Consider the following 24,758-nt stretch of genomic DNA (forward strand, 5'->3'; position numbering starts at 1 on the left):
TCGGACTGCCATTATGTAGCTGGGAGAGGAGAAATCTGCAAAATATTTTGTTGCATATACCTCTCAATAAAAACTATTAGCATATAATGCAAATATATAATTTAGTGTATGCTATGCACACATATACTACTCTGCTGTATTATGTGCATTATAAAGCATATATTAAGTTAGAGCTTAAATAGATAAGAAAATACTAAACAGTCCTGGCCGGTTTGGCCCAGCGGTTGGAGTGTCAGCCTGTGAACCAGAGAGTCTTGGGTTCGGTTCCCACTAGGGATACGAACCACCCCCGCCAAAAAACAGAAAATACTAAACAAAATTTTAAATATTTATTTTACATGACTGTTAAAAAAGAGTTTTATCTCCAATTATAAAGTTTAGTTTCATATTCTTTATATTCTGTTTTTAAAAATCTTACCAATGACATGAAAGTTGTAAAATAAGAAGTGATATTTTAGGCTGCAATTATATTCAGGGTGAAGTTTGGCATTCACATGCATAGATAGAAATCTCTATTTCATGTAGTTTTCTTGTTAATGGTAAAAATAAAGAATTCCTCCCCAGTAAGGGAGGATATAAACCAGGGTCATCTGCTGATAGTCCTCTGTGTTTACTATTGCAAGACCAGCTCCATGCAGGGCAGGTTCAAGAATCCACCACACCTTCCTAGTCACCAATCCCTATCACCTTAATGTGAGCAATCTTGCAAGAAATTTCAGACCTCCAAGCAATTGTGGCCAAGGGTGTCCAGATGCAGTTCTTTATTGCTGGGCTTGAAGTCCAATCTGCATCTTTAGCTCTGATATTTAAATAATGCTCACCATGCATAAAAAAAATTTCAAAAACATTTAGAGTTATTAGTTGTAAACTCTGATAAGAATTCTTTTTACCATGTGCTATGGCTGGAAATTAGCCCATGTCAGGAATATGGGAATTACTTAGTATTTTTAAATTACACAACCATGTTCTCTGTTTGTGTTTGTTGGCATTACTGGTATAATTTCTATCTGTTAATTATGGGTGTTAATGTAGTTTAATATGAAAATTAAATCAATTTGACCACACATGAATAATCCTTGAGGATACCACTGTCAATCTTGCCCATTGTGAAATTCCCACTTTTCTCATAGGATAAGTCAATGGCCCAAATAAGGATGTTGTAAATACATAAAGGAGCTTTGCAATTTGTGCAATAAATATTACTACATCCTAGCATTTTAAAAAATTATACTGCCTTTAGTAACCAAAATAAATATGAATATGAATAAAAGTGCCAACATTTTAGCTCATCTTTCCATGGGTTGCGTGAAAACCTCGTTGGAAACCTCTGCTCTCAGCACATTTGCTGCTTGTTTATTAATCATTTAGGTTTGCATGAGATTCAGTGTGACTGAACATTCTAGGTATTAGGAATCTCAATATAAGATACAAAACTTATACCAAACCTCTGACTTTTTAAAACAACTTTTTTTTCTTTATTAATATTTTAGAGAGGCAGAGGAAGGGAGAGGGAGAGAGAGATGGAAACGTCAATGAGAGAGAACATCAATTGCCTGCCTCCTGCATGACCCCCACTGGGGATCAGGCCCACAACCTGGGCATGTGCCCTGACCCGGAATCTAACCGGTGACCTCTTAGTGCATGGGTCGACACTCAACCACTGAGCCACACTGGCAAGGCCCAAATCTCTGACTTTAAAAAGATAGAATATGTATTCTGTCTCTATCTAACTCTTTAGAAGTTGTCCTAACTCAGCTTTTACCTGTACTTGGGAACATCGAATCAAAATGTAGCTGAAACTATTAAAGAAAATTAAAACAAGGTATTCACACTGATATTATATAGACATAAATTGACAGCACACAGCATCTCAGGAAGCAATGACTGTTTACATAATTTGGTAGGTTTAATTGTCTCAGGATAACTACTCAAAACGCATGAAAAGGTCACTTCTATAGCTGTAACGCAGACATTTAGTGCTCTCAAGTACTGATCAAATCTTGTGTTTGCTGAGACGGTTCTACAATGAACTGTTGATGCTGGAAGTAATTCTCAGCTAATCCTCTGGTTCTTGGCTACAGAGATGTCTGATCAGCCATCAGAACAGAGTAATTTTATTCCCTTCTGGCCCCCTGCATCTGTTCCAAGGGATACCAAGCAGAGCAAATTAGTGATCTCAATACCAATTTGGCACAGGTGATGGGTCACAAGCTTTCATTTTAAACGAATAACTGAAAAACAATCTTTACCTGGCCAGAACAGAAATGAACAAAAATGTTCTGTGCCACATTTGTTTATTTTTAGAGAGAATTTTGTTATCATTTAGGTTACTTCTTTTATAATCTTTGCTAATGGAATAATTAGGTGCTTTATTTTGCCCCTTTCCTGTTAGGGGAAAATAGAAGAAATACAACATAACTTATCAGGATGTTATTGCAGTGTAAAAGATATAAATAATTCTGTATTCCTGCCTTAGAGAATAGGAAGATAAGTAGGTATGCAAAGTCCTGCTAGAAATTCTATTCACTATAACATTTAAAGTAATTCATTCAAATTAGAAAACTTAAAAAACCTCATTCTAACTCAGAGATACACTGTTTTTAACGATTACACACAAATTTGAAAAGCACATCTGTGAAAAAAAATCATAGACTGACATTTTCTTCCAGGTATATGAAATTCTCAGGACTCATTTCTATACCAAACATCACTTTAATATCATATCTTTCACTCTTTCAAAGAGGTATTGATTTTTCATGGTTTCATCTCTCAATCAAAACCAAACATGAAAACGTGTTTGTTGACTTGAGCTTCAATGTACAATGTAGTTTAACTCTTTTTCCAGTAATATGTTTGCCAGTGGCATAACCATTTTCCTGTCACTGAAACTAGGGGACCCTCTAAATGCTTTGCTCACCATAGTATAAAACTAGTATTTTCTTCATTGTAATCGCTCAAGTCAACAAAAGCTAATTTCAAAAACTAATAAATAAATAACCATTTCAAGCAAATACATCCCATTCCACACAGTTGAAATGGAATCCTATTCTTCTGCCATCCTAATTCTTGCACAATAGTTGAAGCTAAACCTCAAGGCAGTTACAGGAAAGAAACATCCCTGGGCTGCATTTGGTATCTGCGTTGCCTTTGTGTCTCCCAGGAGAGACACAAAGCTCTGAGTAGTTGTCCAGGAAGGTTATAAGTTTCTCTGCTATTTTTATGCACCCAATGAAGGTGATAAAGTGATGCCTTGGATTGGAAAGAAGCAATTTTTATCCAATAGTTTTTTTTTTTTAATTTACCTTTATTGTTGAAAGTATTACAGATGTCCCCCCTTTTCCCCCATTATCCCCCCTAAGAGTTTTCTTTACCATTCAATTTCCATAATATTCATTATAACTCAGTCCCTGTACCTCCTATGACACTGTTAACTATGGGAAAGAAATCTAGGTGAAACAAATCAGTTTCTGAAATAAGGTCTATGGACACAGACTTTATTAAATTCACCAAACTCAGGAACCTTTCTACAAGCATGATTATTTTATTGAACAACACTTCATAAGACATGCAAAATTTGTTAATATTTTCTAAAGAGTTTAAATGGATGCGCTATGAATTTTAAAATAACAACGGGGAATTTGTTAAAGGCTAAATTTTGTTTGATATGTAATTATTCTTTTATTATATTTTTATATTCAACTTACCACTATAGAAACATAAAAATTAGAGGTCAATAGAGAAAAGGATTTGTACCCTCTCATTCCATTCTTCTTTACTCAGTTTTATATATGTGATATAATAAAGTTTTTCATAAAACACCCCTGTTATCTTATTTGTCCCCACATTTTTGATTCTATATACTGCCCCACAAGGAGGGTCTTGTGTTTTTCCCCTTCTCATTTCATTCTCAGAATCTTAGAGGAAAAAATTGTTTTTCGTACTTAAGCATTGTAATAGTTGCCATGTGTAGCTGGCTACTAGCACATTTTTGGTTGGACTACCGGATTTAAGAGTTGGTAACACCTCTCACTGTCAGACAGAGGGAACCTGAGCTTTAATGAAGCAGCCATTGTCACATACTCAAATCAGACTGGCAATCAGCCTCTTGTAATTGGATTAGCAGTATTCTATAAATTTCAAGTTTCTTTGCAATTTGCATATTAAGTCCTGCTTCACTCTGATTTATAACTCTTTTATATATATTTACAAGACAGTCTTTTAATTTACGAGTGGAAGGCCATCCAAAAATAATTGCTGGATATGAGCTAGCTCATATTTACATGAATGTTTAAAATTCTTAAAGTTTAAAGAGATTGATAAATGTGATGCCTTATTTTTCCATGTACTTATGAAAATAAGGTATATTTTGTATGCAAACACAACTCTTCTGTATACCTTTAATTCTGTATTAAATCAAATTGTTCTGCTGTAATCTAATTTTTAATACATATATTCAATAAAATTATGTTTTTATGTATTGCTCTGGAATTTTAAAAGCCGCTTCTAGGATTTCATATAATAAATAATCAATTCATTGATTTTTAAAAATGCTTATAATTTTTACTTTAAAAGGGTGGTAGCTTCCTGTGACATATTTATACACTCCTCTTGTCCTTCAATTGCCTGCATTATTACTTCTAAAGCAATAATTTCTTTTAACATTTGTAGAAGAGGCAACTATAAAAAAATGATAGCATTTTGGAATGGACATTATTTAACCTCCACTCTAAATTTCAGGATCTGCCCTGGTTGGTGTGGTCCAGTGATTAGAGTGTCAGCCTGCAGACTGAGGGGTCACAGGTTCAATTCCCATTCAAGATTCAAGGGCACATACCTGGGTTGTGAGTTTGATCCCCAGCCCCAGTTGGGATAATGAGGAAGGCAACCAATCAATGTGCCTCTTTCGCATCGATGTTTCTCTCTCTCCCATCCCTCCCTCCTTTCCACGCTCTCTAAAAGTATCCTCAGGTAGGGATTAACAACAACAACAAAAAAAGCAATTTTAGAATCTTCCTCAAAAATATAGAAATGCTTTCCCATAGATTTTTGAAAGTAGTGCATGAGATCATATATTGGAAATGTGTTATGTTTTACATGAGTAATATATTTAGTATCTATTGATATATATTAAATTATCGCCAAAGTTGGCTGTTTATTATCTCACATGATTTCTTAATGTCAGAAACCTGGAAGCATCCTACCTTGGTAGCCCCAGCTGTGAGTCTCTCCTGAGGCTGCAGTCAAGATGTCAGCTGGGGCTATTGTCATAAAAGCTTCGCTGAGCTGGAGAGTCCACGTCCCAGCTCACTCACATGACTTCAGGTCATCACGTGGGTTTCTCCAGAGAGTTGCTCATAATATGAAGCTAGCTTATCCTGGAGAAAGCGGTCTGAGAGAGACTATAACACCAAACTGTCTTTATGGCTTAGTCTTCAAGTCACACATGATCAGTTTTGATTCATCTATTCTTTAAAAACTGGCCACTAAATCCTGTCCAAATTTAATGGAAGAGGGTTAAGTACGTGAATCCTGGGAGGGAAGATCACTGGGACTCATTTTGAAGACTGGCTACCACAGGTAAGGTATCATTATCTTCTCCATCTATCTAACACACTGTCACAAGGTGACACAAATACAAAAATTGATTTTTGCCTTTTAGTTATAGAATGCACTAAAAAAGGAAAAGAAAAAATTTAATTAATTAATTTAACTAATACATATGGTTATATGATATACAATTATATACTATATATAAAATATTAAGTATATAAATATTAATATTAATTAATATTATTAAATTAAGAGAATTATATATTAAAATAAATTTAATTAGCCCTTAAAGTATATAGTGTAAATCTATTCGCTGTTAATTGGGTACAAATGATGAAAACATTGTCAATGATGGGATAACATATAAAAGGTAAAAATTAAATTGAACATTGAAAAACAAATCAAGTTAGGATAGTAAAGTAAAGTAAATAACTGGAGGGTGGAAAGCAAAGGAAGTTCTAGGCCAATATGGCAATATAAGCAAAATTAGTGATATATGAAAGACTGTGGCTTTTTTTTATAGCTGAAAGTTGTTCAGTTTTTTAAAAATGTTTTTGTTGATTTTTTTTTTTTTTAAGAGAGAGAGCGAGGAAGGGAGAGAGAGATGGAAACATTGATGTGAAAGAGAAACATTCATTGGCTGCATCCTGCATGCCCCCTACTGGGGATGAAGTCCAAAGCCCAGGCATGTGCTCTGACCTGGGTATTAGGACCTCTCAGTCCATGGGAGGACACTCAGTCCACTGAGCCACACCAGTCAGACGAGTTGTTCAGTTTTATTGGAACATATGACAGGAGAATTCTCTGAATGGAGCAAGCAAATAGTTGGAGATATAGGCAGGGAACTAGTCATGGAAAATATTTTACAGTACTATCTTATTTAAAGAAAAATGTTTGAAGAGTTTAAAGCTGAGGAGTGTGAATGACAGAAAAAATAAATATAAAACTAGAGGCACAGAGATGAGTGTGTTAATTTTCCACATGATTGATGATAAAAGTTTGGCCAAAAATATAGCACTGAATATTAACATTAGAATACAAATACAAAAAATGTTAAGAAGGAGACTTACAGTTCGGTTATGATGGTGGAACTTATGTCAGTCAAATCTTCCTTCTGAGAACAGCTATTAGACCTAGAGAAAATTAGAATTTGAACAGAACCAAGGCAACAAGAACAAGAGGGGCCAAGATTATAAAGAAGAAGGAAAGGCATAGATCTGAGATTGATGTTTTCCTTACCCTTGCTCTTCAAGGTATTGGACAGTTCTTACACTGCAACAAGTAAATGCTGAAAAGACTAGAAAAAGAGACAACAAACAGATCAAACTAAGATGAGCTTTGAATATGCTCATAGAACTGAAGAGACAAAAATTGGGGATTTGTAGATCTGTCAAAAAGAAAGAAAAAGGAAGGAAGGAAGGAAGGAAGGAAGGAAGGAAGAAAGGAAGGAAGGAAGGAAGGAAGGAAGGAAGGAAGGAGGGAAGGAGGGAGGGAGGGAGGGAGGGAGGGAGGGAGGGAGGGAGGGAGGGAGAGAGGGAGGGAGGGAGGGAAGCCCTGGTAACACTCATGGATTTCAGTTAAGAATTATGATAGAATAAAAACCAGGAGTAAGAACTAATAAAAAGTAGACCAGAAAGGTCTAACTTTGAAATTAGTCATTTCCCATTTCCTGATTTAATCAACTTAAACTGCCCTCATAATAAGTACCTTCCCCCAAAAGTATAGTCTCACTGCAGGAAGAGTTCAAGTCATCATTCTAAACTTCTATATTTTTATACACTATTTCACACAATCAGTAATTACTCAGCACACCTCCACAGGAACTGGATTTCACCTCCTACCTAAGACATCTGAGACAAAATAAGAAATGGTTTTAAAGATATTGGACATCAGGCAATGAAATGTAGTGGATTGCTGAAAGATGAAAAGCCAATGAGGTGAATTCCAAGATGTCACCGTCTTATTATTTTGAGAAAGTTTTCAAGCCACACAAAGGGTGGAGAGAATTCAGTTGGAGACTGTTACACACCTTAAGCTGCAGAGACAGAGTTGAGACCAGTGAAACAGAGTTAGTTAAAGTTCACAGGACAAATTAACAGACACAAGAGACTTACACAAAGACAGAATCCAGGAGACCGCCTGATGGTCTCCTTGAGCAGTCATTAGAGAACTGATCAATGTATACATGAGAAGAAACTACCTGAGGCTAAGGAAAAAGCATACACAATGATTAAAGAGAACAGGACCTAATATTACACAGGGCTAGGCATAGGGCTGGGAATCCACAAGCTAAAATAGAAAATCAGATAATTTTTGGGTCACTAAATAAGATATTGCCTCAATACTAGGTAATATTTATCCCTAGGACAAATGTTTCTCAGTTACACCTAACAAATCTTAAGACTCAAAAAGATCAAATGAATTCCATTTAACTTAGAGCATTATAGAACAAATCTCAAGAATATTTATAGAAAAAGAAAAGTATATGTATCTAAAACATTAAAAGTCACAATGCCTGGCATTCAATCAAAGATTACTGAGCATGCAAAAGAACAAGAAATGTGTGGTCTATAATGAGAAAAAACATTAATATATAAAAGTCATCAAATAACTTCTACAAATATTGGATATAGCAGATGAAGACATTAAAGCAACTATTCCAACCATGTCCTGTATTTTCAAAATATTACAGACAAGGAGGATATATAAAATACCTAAATGAACCTATAGATTAAAAAACAATGATGTCTGAGGTGAAAAATACAATGAAATGAATTAAAGGCTGGTAAGACAGCACAGAAAAAAATAAGTTAGTAAACTTGGAAATACTTCCAAAAATAAATATAAGGATAGAAATAAATTTTAAAAAATAAAATAAAGACTAAACTACCATTTCACTAATAAAATATAATTCCAATTTTTTTTTTGCCAGATAGCATAATCTTATAATAAATGTACCAAAACTTCCTGTAACTAAAAGGACTACATAAATACAAAATGATAGAGGAGTAGATATAATTCACTTTACCTGTTCCTCTAAGAACAAGTAATTAGATATTTTTAAAGATAATTAACACATTATCTACTTGATATATATGTGTGTGTGTGTTTATATCATTTTTAATATAACTTATTTTAGAACAGTTGATTTACATAAAAATTAAGCAGATACTTCAGAGAATTTCCATAAATCTCACAATCTTGCTTCTCATTTTCACAGTTTCCCCATTATTAACATTTTTCTATTAATGTGCTATACTTATTACAATTAATAAAACAATATTGTTACATTATAATTAGTTAAAGTTCATAATTGACACTAGGTTTCACTCTTTGTGTTATATAGTTCTATGGGTTTTGGTACTAGAAGTTATTGAAAATTCTAATGCTAATAGTATGCCAATAAAATAAGTTGATCTGCAATTAAAAACCTTCTACAGAGAAAACATAAGATTCTATTTTGAAAACATTACAAAAATTGTAATCAACTTTTCTGAGATATCATTTAGATACAATAAATTTTATGAACTGTACTTGTAAAAGTCATTAAGTTGACAAATAAATACCATTATATAACCGCCATCACAGTGACAATATAGAACAGGATTTAAAAATCATTTTCATAAAGGTAGTACATACTCTAAGCTCTGGAGGTCATAAAGCAAAATCAAGGAAATTTTGTAGGTATTTATATAAGTACAAGACAGAAAGAAGTTTTTCAAAAATTTTAATAATTTTAAGTTGTAATGATAGTGGAGTACAATGTATTTGTTCTCTTTTAATGAGAAAAATGAAAATCTTTTTGAGAAAAACATTTCACTTAATTTGCTCTCAACATTATTATTCTCATTTATCCAAATAATTGCAAATATTTATGCATTTACATCAGTCTCTAACAGAATTTTATGTACTTCATCTTTGACACTATCTTTTTCATAGATTATCAGTGCATATCCAAATATCAATAATTTGAGCATATTCATCACTGCAAAAGCACCTATAGGACTGCATTAGATTCTTTTTACATTTTCTTTTTCTCATGTCATTACATTGCAGATGAATCACTTCTAAATGAAGGGTAGGTGGAAGTTCTCAATTGCACTGTTAAATGGATTTTAAAATATGGAAATTTCCTTTGTACTTGCATGAAGATACACAAAATATATTAAAATTGTAGCTTGAGTTTAGAAAATATATCTCTTGCAAATTGGTGTGAAAAGAAAAAAAGATCCCATTTCTTGATTGATATTTGACAGCATGGGAAGTATCGAAAACAATGTGATGTTAGTTTGGATACAAACAAAATCAGTTGTCATTGAGATGACTTATCCCCAGCATAATTTTTGTACATGGGCATTGTTTTGCTTGGTAATTTTAGGTTGATTTATTAAGAGACATTATGAAAAAAAAAAAAGAGAGAGAGAGACATTATGAAGTATTCAATAAAAGCTCATTTCTGAAGTCAAGTCTTTTTCCCAAAATGTTTTATAAAAGATGTCACTTTTTTTAAGCTCAGGCATTTTTTGCTAGCCCAAAGAATTTTTTTGTGGTAAGGTATGCTAGCATAAACAAAGCTAATAATGTTTAACTCCAACAGCAAATTGATTTCATTTTTTGCACTAGTGGTTCAATAACACATAGATTTAAATATTATCATCAAAGTTCTTGCTGACGGGTAATACAAATAATGACCTTATATTTTCACAAGCTTGGAATTTATCCAAATATACCTTTTTCTGCTCTACACATATTTTTATAACCATTTATTGTGACACATCTTGGCTTTTTCCATCTCAGGTGGTACTGAATTGCATTTTCTCAAATTCTTTGAAACTAATCTCTCTGTAGTTTTCAATGCCAAGCACTGATGGGGGTTAATTCTTCCGTCACTTCCAACTCAGCAACAGTTCCTTGAATTAACAACTGAGAAGAATCTATCTCCCCCCAACCCAGGATGTATCTGGTGCAGAGGTTCACACCTTATTTAGAATCACTGTACATTCCTTCAGTCTTCCTAGATCCACTAATACACATGCAATTGAAACTGAACATAAGAAATATGCAAAATTAGGTCAATGCAGAATGTATAGTGATTCTTCCTTTGCTGCTTGGTGCAGCTTCGGCTGACAGTACTCCCAGTCTAGCCAACCCACAGACTTCAGTCTACCAATAGCTTCCAATAGATGCTGAGGTTTGGGGGATTTCTATAATTATAATTCAATATATATCTGACTAGATGGAAAAATTAATGAAATTAACCACATAACTGAATACAGGCAGAAAACCTTAAGTACACGTAAATATACGCAGAAAAGGCAACTAATAAAATTTAATCTTTGTTCACGACAAAACTCAGCAACTTGTCTTCAAGCTGAGGGTGTATTTTTGCAAAGCCTATGTTAACCTCATAATTAATAGTGATGGAAGAATAAAAAAAAAAATAGAGCAGCTACTTTTGTTTATTTCTGATTTCCATAAAACCAAGGTAATACTGAATCATGTATTTTAAATGATATGGCCATATATCATATCATCTTGGGACAAAATAATTTTTTTAGTAAATAAAGAAAAGTAGCAAGTGATATTCTATAAGCAGAGACATAAGAGGAACTCATAGAAAGATTCCTGCTTTTCATACGGTGGGAATCTTTTGTAAGATAATGAGCTGCCATGTAATAATAATGAGATTTATAAAATAACTAGCATGATGGTTCTCAAATTTACCTTCCTTTCATTCATGCAATATTCTTCTATGCCCCAGAATCCAGTGAGGAAAATCAATTATCGAATGTTCTTGAAAACTTGCATAGTACCCAATGACTCACTACATAACCATGATCTTTTGCAATTTTTCGATCAACTGATTATTTCCCAGAAATAGTATCTGTGTAAATTAAGACATGTTCTAATACATGTTTAAATGTATTCAGCTCTGTGAAGAATTCACAGGGAGGACCCACTTGCTGGAGCAAAACAAGATATTCAAGGAGGCAAGAGAGTGTTCTCTACCACTCTGGGACTTCTTGGACTTTCAAGACCACAGAAAAGCAATTTCTCAGTCCACAGGAACTTGTTTCTTTTTAAAAATGTGTTAACATACACCTATTTTCTCTAATGTAATACAAAACGTGGTGATTAATTGTAATAGTCACAAAAGGATTTAAACCTATTGGTATTTTAATGGGAACTGCATTGAATCCATTCATACATCATACGCAGCAGAATTTTCACTGATACATCCCCTAAGGCAAGAGAAACAAAGGGAAAAAATGAACACGTGGGACTACATCAAACTAAAAACCTTCTGCACAGCAAAAGAAATAATCATCAAAATGGAAAGGGAACCTACTATATGGGAGAGCAAAATTGCCAATGATACATCAGATAAAGGATTAATTTCCAAAATATATGGAGTACTCATACAAAAGGAAGACAAAAAACCAAATTAAAAAATGGGCAGAGGACCCTGGCCAGTTTGGCTCAGTGGTTAGAGTGTTGGCCTGTGGCCCAGATAGTTCTGGATTCGGTTCCCACTAAAGGCACGTACCTTGGTTGAAGTTTGTCCCTGGCCCTGGTTGGGGTCATATGGGTGGCAACCACTCAATGTGTCTCTCTCATGTTCATGTTTCTCTCTCCCTCTTCCTCCCTTTCTCCCTCCTGCTCTGTCTGAAGATAAATGCAAAAAATGTCCTCAGGTGAGGATTAAAGAAAAAAAAATGGGCAGAGGAACTAAATAGACACCTCACCAAAAAGGACATACAAATGGCCAAGAGACATATGAAAAAATGCTCAATGTCACTAATCATCAGAGAGATGCAAATTAAAAGAACTATGAGGTATCACTTCATACCTGTCAGAATGGCCACCATCAACAAATCATCAAACAAGTGTTGGCAAGGATGTGGAGAAAAGGGGACTCTGGTACACTGCTGGTGGGAATGCAGACTGGTGCAGCCACTGTGGAAAACACTATGGTGTTACCTAAAAGTTAAAAATTGAACTACCATTTGACCTAGTGATCCCACTTCTAGGAATATACCCTAAGAAGCCGGAAACACCAATCAGAAAGAATATATGTACCCCTATGTTCATAGCAGCACTATTTACAATAGCTAAGATCTGGAAACAACCTAAGTATCCATCAGTAGATAAGTGGATAAAAAAGCTGTGGTACTTGTACACAATGGAATACTATGCAGCTGTAAGAAAGAAAGATCTCTTTTCCTTTGAGATGGCATAGAGGGACCTGGAGAGTATTATGCTAAATGAAACAAGCCAAGCAGAGAAAGACAAATACCACGTGATCTCAATTATTTGTGGAATATAATGAAGTAAACAAACTGATTAATAAAATTGACCCAGAGACATAGAGGTAGGGCACAGACTGACAATCCTCAGAAGAGGGAATGTTGGGGGGAAGAGATAAACCACAGAACCTGTGTGCATGTATGCATAACAAATGGACATAGACAACAAAGCTGGGGATGGCGTGGAGAAGGGTATTAATAGGGGGAAAAGGAGAAACATCTGTAACAAAAACAAATTAATAAAAATAATTTTTAAAAAGAAGCTCTCATGTATCTTTAAAATTTAATTTATATGCACATGGTTATATCTAGAAGTTTTATTGTTTATATAATTAATGGATAATGAGCAACAACTCATACTATATGTGAAGATTCTAGACAAGGAAAATAATATGCTATGTTATTAAAATATATTAAACCAAAATAACTAAAAAAATTATACAAATTGAGCTTTTAATGGGAAGATACCACTCAGAATAAAGAAAGACATAACATACTTTTGAGAGAGGCAAGTTTTGACCCATAATATAAAGGAGGAAAAAACATAATCTGCAAAATAAAAGCAGTTTCCATGACACTAACTTAAGCCCACTTTGAAACTCCTTATTCTATCTCTGAAAATCAACATTTGTTGCTCCTAGAAAAGCCTTGATTTGACAAATTATGAAAATTAATATGTAATAATTTTGATTACAATTTTATAAATCAAGGAATACTAAATTAATTTGATTCAATTAAAAGAGCCACTCAATGCTCAGAGGGATCAAATTAACCTTGAATATTTAAAAATAACTAGCTATCAAATTTTACCAATAAGTGTAACCGCTTATTTATTAGTGTGTTGGTTTGTTGTTATCCCGACTGTTAGGCAGGAATGTAGACTCTAGGACAAGATATCTGTTATAGAAAATAAAGCTAAATATTTTTGCTCTTCTGAATAACACAGATGTTGGACCCCAATTAAAATAATACTTTAAAAAAATTTTTAGAAATAATAGTGTAAGCAAGTTTGATAGGATTTGACACTAGAAGAAATTCTTCTGGAATGAGATAAACCTAACTTTCTTCATCATGAAAAATACACTTCTGGTGGTTTTTAAAGAAAAGTTTGGGTGGTTAAACAGATAAAAGCAGACACTTGAGTTGGGTGACATGGTATGAGCAAAATCCTTTGAACTAACTGGCAGAAGTCTGAGAATGTCAAGACCTCAACTTTGTAAATAAATGAGTGATGCTCTGGTCACAATATCTAGGTAAGATGCTTCTGGTGCTGGGTATGGTATTTCTTCAGTGACACTTCCTTTCTAAAGGGTTTGTGTTTCTTCTCCCTTTTTTGATATTGTAATTCTTTATGACTAAACTTACCTAAAAATCGCTTGATATCCTGTAAAAATAAATCTGTGTTCTCTAATTTCTAGGCTCTGTGGGGGAGGGGTGTGCCATGATCAACCTGACAAATAGAAAGCACTCTTAAAGCTTGTTTTCAGTTCCCTAACTTTAAATAAATGTAAATATTTTAATTTGTTTCTTGTTCTTTAACCCACATACTTTTTAATTGCAATTAAAAAAAAAAAAAAAACTGTGTTAGGATTTGATCATTTGCCAGGAGCATTCCTGAGACGGCTTAGTTGTTTATAAACCTGAAATGAGCTTCAAAAAGGGAACAAACTTTTGTTATCAATGCTGAAAGACTTTATAGCATCTCTACAAACCGTTTTAGATAAAAGTCCATTTGTGCTAGGAAGTTATTTTATTGAAAATAAAAAAAATTAAATGTAAATGATATCCCATTAGACTGACACCCTACAATTAACAGCATTGGCCATTGAATAAAGTGATTAAGAACTGTGCTTGATTTAAATCATACAGACTAGTATTTGAATTCTGGTTCTGTCAATGGAAACTGTGATGTTGAACAATTCACTTCTCTGGGCCTCGGCTTTTCCTCTCTCTAAAATATGGTCATTAATACTTTTTCCTGAGGTTGTGGACAAGTTTAAGAATGTCCTAAAGGACTCCTAAAACCCTATGCAAAATATCACAGTATCAACACTGTTTAGTAGTCTAGAGCACCCTGTAGCATGAAAGATTTTCCATTAGTATTCTAGAAGATTGGAATCTTGCCACCAATCAGATTCCCCGGGATAAAGACTTGGGTCTGGAAAATGGGTAGAGTTGTGTCAGTCTTCATATTAGCTTCTCATAATTTCAGCTCTGAAGTTCTAAAACATTTTGTAATTAATCTTCTCTTTATTGTAACTTTTTTAGGGATCAGAGTGGGAGAAAAATGCAAAAAAAATTAGAAAAGAGATGTAGTTTTCTACCATTTTTACTTTTTCAACTTTGGAATTTGCCCAGGGCTGCTCTGAGAGTGAGAATCTAAAATGTGAATAAATTACTTCAGATATGGCACTGTAAGATACAGTGTGTAATCCAAGAGCTTTATCATTAGAGAGATGTGTTCATTTATTTCCTAGTTGTATGACCTTTGGTAAGTTGCTTTACTTTTCTAAGCCTCGATTTCTTCATCTGAAAACGGTGTCTCTGTGACATGTAAAATGTTCCTAGTATCTAAAAGGCACTCACACTTGAAAATGTACTAATACACAGAAAAGAAGAATATATAAAAATCAAAATTAATAGAAAGAACTATGAAAATAGGGGTACTGTAAGCTACATGTTTAGATGCCATTATGGATGTGCTATTCAGATGGTGATATTGATTTATTAGACAAACCTAAAATATTCTCAGTTATACATGCTAGGATATCTAGTAATACATCTTATTTTACTAAGATGACTTTTAAGAAAATATAAAGTAACAAAATGTATTTATAAAAAGTTGTTTAAAGTCTTATTTTAATTATGTAAGACACTCCTGAATGGAATTTATATAAAAGCTATATAGTCATATAGTTATACAATATTTGTTTTATTTACATATATTTTTGTCTTTCTAAAACTCCTCTAGATGGGCCTGGCTGGTGTGACTAGGTGTATTGAGCATCTTCCCATGGACTGAGAGGTCTCAGTTCAATTCCCAGTCAGGGCACATGCCTGGGTTGCAGGCTTGATCCCCAGTAGGGGGTGTGCAGGAGGCAGCTGGTTGATGTTTCTTTCTCACATAGATGTTTCTATCTCTCTCTCTCCCTTCCTCTGTCTCTAAAACATCAATAAAATAAATAAATAACTCCTCTAGATGAGAATTTCAATATAACAAGAACTGACATTTGCTCATTTCTTTTTGTTTTCAGTAAGTATTCATGATACTCAGCAGCAATAGGCTGTATGTATGATGAGTCAGCATACATATGCTTACTGTATCAGCATGTATGTAAAAGGTATTACTCAAATGTGAGATATGAGCACAAATGAAAACAATGTCTATAAGACTATGTTTTATAATAGAGAATATATCCCAAACATGGATATTAAAATGATCATAAATTTAAAAGAGGACATAATCATTTCATTATAATCTGGTTCTTTCTGAGTCTTTCATGCATGTGAGGGAGGGAAACAATCAGTGGAAACGCTGGTACTTTCCTTGAGAAAGTGCAAAAATAGGAAAAACCGAAACTTGGATTCTAGAGAATAAGAAACAGGGCATTTCATGACTATCCAGAATTACAGATAAAGCTACTCTGAAACCAGAATAGATCCCTAAGTTTTTTATTGTTAATTCCATTAGTCTCAAAATAGAATGAAGCCCTGTAAAATGGAACTTTTACCCTCTGCTATTATTGCTAGTTAAGGTTTTAATGAACATAACATTTATCTCAGGATGTGGAAGCAACTAGGAGTCCTGTTTTTTTCATAAATTATGGTAATTACCATTTCTGCCACCTGAGGAAGTCATGGCATGCAAGATCCGCTTTGTTACTCTTCCTTCTTAATGCCTGTTAGTCACAAAATGACAATGGATGTGGAAATAAGCATGGATTGTACTCACAGAGCATGTAACTAATGCAAAACAGAAGACTGGCTCATGGAATGATTAATAAATAAGAAATTGTATACCAGAAATAGGGCAAAGTTGATTATTTACCAGTCTCACTAAAATCCTGAATTCCTGAGATTCATTTTAACTGCCACAGATAATAATGTCTTTACATTGTCAATCAGTGGATTTGAATCACACTCCTTAAAGAGTTCCTTTTAGAATTCCAAGTATTATTCTTAAGCTTCCCCTTTCTTTGAAAGGGAGATTTATTTCCACCTGGAATGGCAGACATATATGGGAGATGATAAACATAAAGATACAGGTTTGTTCTATTTCATTAGCTGATATTGATATTAATAGCCAATTCTTGTTGCCACCTGCTTTTTTTTTTTTAATCTAGTTCGTCCATTTACCCTTTTACAATAAGATACACACATGGTAGAATCAAGGTAGAAATTTCAGCAGCATTACTTAGTTATTAATTAGACTCTAGCACAAGCCAAATTTGCAATGATTAATGCACTCTTAACAAAAAAAAAAAAATGAGTCATCCTGTATATGAAAGAGATTTGGTTAATTCTGCAATTAATCTTTTTCATTTATGGGAGAAAACTGTCTACTTCAAATTTTACTTTCCTAACTAATGTAGATGAATTATCCTAGATGTCAGTCAGCATAATTTTAAGCTATGGTCTCTCTGTGATTCAGTATTGATTAATTTGATCTAATATTCTCTTAATATGTTGGCTTCTTTATGCTCAGTTATCATAGACAGCTGGAGACTTATCATACATCACTAACATTACTATAAATTCACATAAGTATGACTTCTTCTAACCAGTAATATACACCTTTAAAAACATAGCTAGTTTATCCATGCAACGGAAAAAAAAAACAAAAAACCTAAAATGACATAACTGTGTACCTAAGGCAAAGGGAGTGAATGATGATATTGAATATGAAGATAATCATGATCAATAAGGTTAGAGTGAAGTAGTCATTCTTTATAATATTATTTCATTCACTTTAATTAGTTTCTGATCCAATTAATTCTGTATGTTGCAACATAAATGATATTCTAGAGATGCAAAGATTCATTGAAACTTTATAAAAAGGAGCTCTGTATGAGTCATAATTAATGCATGGTTTGTAAGGGATTCTTTTAACTGGGTAATGGCACATACCATTTTAATGATATATTCTCTTAAATGATATCCATCCCTGGCACTGAGTACCATTCCCTGAATTAGTCTCTTCATGTAGAAAGTTGTTTTTAAGCAGAGGTGGTACACTGCATTGAATCATAAGTATTTTCAAAATGTGTTTAAAATACATTGCTTCAATAGAAAACAATAATACAAATTAACAAAAGAATGCTATCATATGAAGATATAGTCTCTGATTATACTATAGTTTTAAGGTTGTTGATGTAACTCAAGAACAATAATTTTTCCTTTATAACATGACAAAGAATTTTGTCCCTAAAATAAATCCTAATGCTGGTGAACTCACTTTTTGTTAGTAATATAATATCAGAAAGGTGCAAACTTAGTTTATATTCTCTTTTTTCTTCAACATTTAAAAAATATGCCTACATGCATGGATTTGTTATATAATTTTATCTAATTAAAGAGCCCGAGTTACTACGAAAGACATGTCTAATATTAAAGAGTAAATTGTGGCAAGTCTACAAATTTATAATTACATGCTATTTTGTGTATAATTTGAGTTAATTTGTTGTTCTGTTCATTTGCTAATTCATTCATTTGGTCCTTGTGGTATCCAAACATCAGTTATTGGACAATTATATTATCCCATGTGCATTTAATAATTGGGCTCACAAATAGGAAGGACATAAAAGATCTTTACACAGATTTCACTTGCTACTTAAGCATAGTATGATGGCAAATTCTATGTCCACTTGACTGGGCCATGGGTTCTCAGATATTTGATCAAACATTATTCTGTGTATATCTGTGAGGATGCTTCTGGGGGAAAAAAAATGAACACTTAACCTTCAGTAGACTGAATAAACTAGATTGCCCTCCCTAATGTGGGTTGGCCTCATCCAATTAGTGGAAAGATTAACTAGGACAAAATGTCTAACCCTCCCCCAAGAATTCTTCTTGCCTGATGACATCCTTCCAGTGGGACATTAGTGATTGTGTGTGTGAGTGTGTGTGTGTGTGTGTGTGTGTGTGTGTGTGTGTTCTCTAGTCTTTAGATTTGAACTGAAATATTAGCTCTTACTGGATCTGCTGGCCTTTAAAAAGGAACTACACCATTGGTTCCCTTGGATCTTTAGCCTAATTCACTCTGCAGATCTCAGGATTAGTCAGCCTCCATAATTGTGGGAGCCAGACCTCTCTCTCTCCCTCTCTCTCCTTTCTCTCTCTCTCTCTTTTTCCATATCCTATTAGTTTTGTTTCTCTAGAGAACCATAACTGGTACACATTTCCTGTTTAAAATTAGTTTAAACAGATACTGCTAACAGTTTAACAGATAGTTAATCAAGTAGTAATGAAACAGATGTCCAGTCCCATGTCTTCTGCATGTATAGAGCTTAGTTTCAAGTAGACATAATGGCATATTCAGAGTTAACAATTGGAGGGAACATGACTTCAATAAACTTCAAGGAACTCTATTTAACATGGAAGACATGTGAGGAAATAGAAAAATTTGAAGCTCCCATTCCCCATGCTCACATCAGTCTAGTGCTCCAAACATTGAGCTCGCTGACCACTCTTCTTCAAGAAATTGTTAGGCGTTAATCAACCCTGTCAACCTTTTTCAGTGTTTAGCGCACAGAAAACAAGCTCAATGAACCATGTGTCCATTGTCATCCTTACAGTGTTTGGGAATTACTAGCTCATCTTTTTTCTAAATTAAAAGTTCTATTTTATTTAAAATTTATTTTCTGACTATGCAGTAGTATTACTCCTTTTGTGATAAATTACACTACTAAAAAGAATGTCTTCATAAACTAAAATAAATTATCAGATAATCTTCCATTTGTTTTAAGCTATATTTCAGGCAAGACACTTCAAAAAAACAACTTAAAAAGCTAAACAAATAAAGAATAATACATTTGACCTCTAGTTAAATTGTACTACAAATGTCCTTTCTTCCTGCATCCCTTTTTCCCTTTCTTATTTTTTTCTTTGTTTTTTTTTTTACTCTTTATTTTATATTTTATTCCCTTTTGCATTTTAATTTTAATAGATAATACATTAATATGATTAAAAATTACTAATTATAAAAAACTTTATATTGAGAAATATCTTATTTTTAAATCAATTTGCTTGTTTTTTTTTTATTACAAATAGTCCTATATCTTTGTCTTTCTCTGATTGGCTTATTTCGCTTAGCATAATACTCTACAGGTCCCTCCATATTATCTCAAATGATAAGTGATCTCTCTCTTTTTTTTTTTTTTTAATTACCACTGGAGAGTATTCTTTCATTTTTTTTTTTTTCTCTTCAGATAGAGCAGAAGGGAGGAAGAGAGAGAGAGAGAAACATAGATGTGAGAGAGACACATCAGTTGGTTGCCTCCCACACAACCCCAACCGGGGCTGGGGATGAATTGCAAATGGGGTAAGTGCCCTTGGTCAGAATCGAACCCAGGACTCTTTGGTCCACCGGCAGATGCTCTAACCACTGAGCTAAACCAGCCAGGGCGAGATCTCTCTTTCTTAGAGCTGCATAGTGTTCCATTGTGTATATGTACTACAGCTTTTTTATCCACTCATCTATTGATGGATATTTGGGCTGTTTCCAGATCTTAGCTATTGTAAATAGTGCCAGTTTTAGCATAGGGGTACATAAATTTTTTTGATTGGTATTTCAGGCTTCCTAGGATATATTCCTAAGAGTGAAAATACTGAGTCAAATGGCAGTCCTATTTTTAATGTTTTGAGGAAACACCATATTGTTTTCCATAGAGGCTGCACCAGTCTGGATTCCCATATAATCTCACGTATTTGTGGAATATAATGAATAAAACAAACTGATGAACAGAATGGACCCAGAGACATAGATGTGGGGTACAGACTGACAAACCTCAAAAAAGGGGGATGGGGGGAAGGGAAGAGAGAGACCACAGAACTTATATGCATGTATGTGTAACCAATGGACATAGACAACAATGATGGGGAGGGAGAGGTGAGGGATTGGGAGGAAGGTGTCAATGGGGGCAAAAGGAGAAATATCTATAACAAAGATAAATTAATAAAACAATTTTCAAAATAGTCCTATATATTAAAATTTTTAAATATTCATTCCCTTGAACTTCACTGCCCTTACTGTAATGTGGCTCTCCTAAAAAATACAATTACTTCTACATTTCCTACAAATGGAAACTATTTTTCTTTTCATTTGATTTATACCTTTTAAGTATTTAGCTTCAATATGATGCTCTATTTTTACTTTTATGTGTGCCTCCTAAATATTACAGGTGTGATTGTGGGATACCAGCTATCCAGTATTAGCTGGTTCTTATTTATTATTATTATTTAAAAAATATTTTTTATTCCTCACCCGAGGATATTTTTCTACATATTATCAGACAGAGTGGGAGGGAGGGAGAGAGACAGACAGAGAGAAATATCGATGTGATAGAGTCACATCGACTGGTTGCCTCCTGCATGACCCAACCTGGGCTGGGGTGAACTGCAACCCAGGCACATGCCCTTGACCAGAATCAAACCCGTGACTCATTGGTCGGTGGGCTGATGCTCTAACTGCTGAGCCAAAAGAGCCAGGGCTGGTTCTTATTTATTATTAAATTGTTGAATGAGTATGCCCAGAAGTTCTACATACAGGATCGGGCTCAAGCAAACACTGAAACTACAAGTAACATAATTTAGACTCACAGTCCAGTAGTTTTATCTTGTCAGATTCATTTTATTTTTAACTTATAGCTAATAGCTTCATAGGAAGTTCCCCATGACCCACTAATAAATTTATAGCTTTATTTTATATGCTTGCACAAGCTAGACTTATATAGTTTTATAGCTCCACTGTGAAAGACACTTGGGGAGAAAATCCTCCTTGTCTTTGATGGAATTCAGGAGGGCTGTCCCATAATCTACTTTGTCTTATTGGAGAGATCTGCCAGAGTTTGAGGTCTTGCTAATTGATGATGGCTAATAGATTTACCAAGTATTTGAAAACTTGGAAAAATCAAGGATGTTGTATTAATGACAAAGAGGTTTGGAAAAGAGGTGTATGAATGAAAATCTTTTTATTATAGACTCAGACTGATACTAGACATGTTCCCAGTGAATGTTCATCAAATAATATCCATGACAAAAATGCTCTCAATATCAGATGGCATTGTGATCTACCCTGTAGATGTTAGTGAGTCTTTTCTCAAATTACCACATTGCTTGCTAAATGGACTACTGGAGAAATTAGATGTAGCAAGAATGGTAGCAATACTTGGGTTCATTAATGTGTTTCTTTCTCTTTCCTCACCAAGGTTGAATTAGTAACACTACACTTGATTTTCTCCTGGAACTACCTATCAGGCAATCCAGAGCCTTCCACACAGTACTGTACTTGGGAAGGACCAACCTGCCTTCCAATGGAAGACTGATTATATTGAATATCTTTCACCATAAAAGGAATCTTATTTGCCCTTATTAGTCTAGGGATTTATTATGAAGGTGGCATTTTCTTCCTCATCACTATTCTGTCATCATTTATTTCCTTACTGAATCCACATGCAATTATATATCCCATAGAAGGCTTCTTTGATCAAGAAATGAGCCTTATAGCAAGAGAAGGATGGGACAAAAGTAGTTTATAGTTGTGAGTATGCAAAACACACATTCCTGCATTATAATTTATTAATTATTGTACTATTTTTTCATATGAACAAATAAAACCTATTTTCCCCTCACACTGTATAAGGTTATCTGGTTTATCATATTTCTCATCACTTAGATAGCTGGCCTCTAAGAATAATGAAATATTCTATATGAACTCAGTTAAGATGCTATAAGAGGGACAATGCCTTTGGGTTTGGAATATAGTATAAGCTTTGAACAAAAGATCCCTAGACAGTGTTATTTCTACCAGAGTTTGAAAGCTGGGACCAAGGATTAGAAGCTAGAGTGTCAGCTTCCAATCAGAATTTCTGAGCAAATTTCAAACTAGTGATTTTCTTACACATAACATTTATTGTTCCACTATTTTAGAGATCTTATGATATGAGGGGGAAGAAAACCTTTTATTGGGGGATTCAAAACATGTTTCTATTGAATATATATATTAGTCATGGTTTTCTAGAGGAACAGAATTGATAGTATATATACTATTGAGAGAGAGAGAGAGAGAGAGAGAGGAGAGAGAGAGAGGAGAGAGAGAGAGAGAGAGAGAGAGAGAGAGAGAGAGGAGAGAGAGAGAGAGGAGAGAGAGAGAGGAGAGAGAGAGGAGAGAGAGGAGAGAGAGAGGGGGGGAGAGAGAGGAGAGAGAGAGATAGAGAGAGAGAGAATTATACGAATCAGCTCATATGGTTACAGAGGCCAAGGAAACATACATTCTGCCACCTGCAAGCTGGAGAATAAGGGAAGCCGGTAGTATAATTTAGTTCAAATCCAAGACCCGAGAACTAAGGGAGCTGATGGTAAAAGTCCCAGTCTGAGACCAAAGGTCAAATAACCAGAAATTGCAATGACCAAGAGCAAGAAAAAATGGAAGGCCTAGCTCAAGCAGAGATAGAAAATTTTCCTTTCCTTTTCCTTGTGTTCTATCCAGCTCTCCTATGAACTGAATGATGCCCTCACATTGTTGAGAGTGGGTATTCTTTACTTAATTTACTGAATCAGTGCTGATCTGTTCAAGAAAACCCCCACTGACACATACCAAAATAGTGTTTTACCAATTATTTGGGCATTCCTCAACCCAGTCAAGTTGGTATATAAAATTAACCATCATTATGGCCATTTTGAGGTTCTCATGTCATTGGACAAATAGGAAAAGAGATATTTATTATGTGGTCTGGATTCATTATATAGATCAATGCTATTGCCGTTGAAAGATATAAACATATAGGTTCTAGGGAAACTCTAAGAAAATCTATGTCTAGTGATTGCAGTTAATGAATGACAACGGTAATACCATATAATAATATTGAGAGGTACATAACTTTCAGGAAACTTTGGATATCCAACCAATTAAATATTCTTGTCAACATAAGTTCTGACTGAAAGCTAAGAAAGTGTAAAACTAGAAAAAAAGAAATAGAAATATTAATCTTGTCCTTGTGCATAGTTTAAGAAATATAAGCCATAGAAGTAACAGGTAGATTCGTTACATTAACTAATTTTTCCCAATATGCTCTTTCACTTTTTATTTATATAGTATACACTAATTGGGGTTAATTTTATTAAATGCACAGTTTACAAATGATTGAGATAAGTCTGTGAATAAATCAAAGAGGAAAGGCCATTATTTATAAATCTTAGACTTGGGGTTATATTCAGTGACTGATGAAACTGGGCATGTTGACTTTTGGGGAGAGAAGAACATATTTTTTTAATATGTTGACAGTTGTAATATATTATGTTCAAGGATACAATTATTGCTATTTTGTTATTGGGAAGTCAAGGGTAGTAATTACGGTGGACATCTGTTTTGGTGACCATCTAGTCTGGAAAGACTGTAATTACGTACATATTTTAGTCACAGTCTACATTATACTTGTCTCCATTTTACTTGCCTTTCCAATACAGAATCTCCACCAAACCTCTCCCCAACACTAAAAAATAATTTATTTCTAAGATGTAGACATGAAATTTATATTAGCCAGTAATACAGTATGGGATGAAAAGTAATTTATAGAATCTCAGTCTATAACTTGTTTACACTAACTGAAAAAGTCTCTGAAATAATCTGTAATTTTAACAGCTCTGTTCTGTTAGAGTGGGGTGTTTTTTGGAATAAAAATTCTG

The sequence above is a fragment of the Molossus molossus genome, unplaced genomic scaffold, assembly GCF_014108415.1.
Source record: "Molossus molossus isolate mMolMol1 unplaced genomic scaffold, mMolMol1.p scaffold_m16_p_10, whole genome shotgun sequence".
Lineage (NCBI taxonomy): Eukaryota > Metazoa > Chordata > Mammalia > Chiroptera > Molossidae > Molossus > Molossus molossus.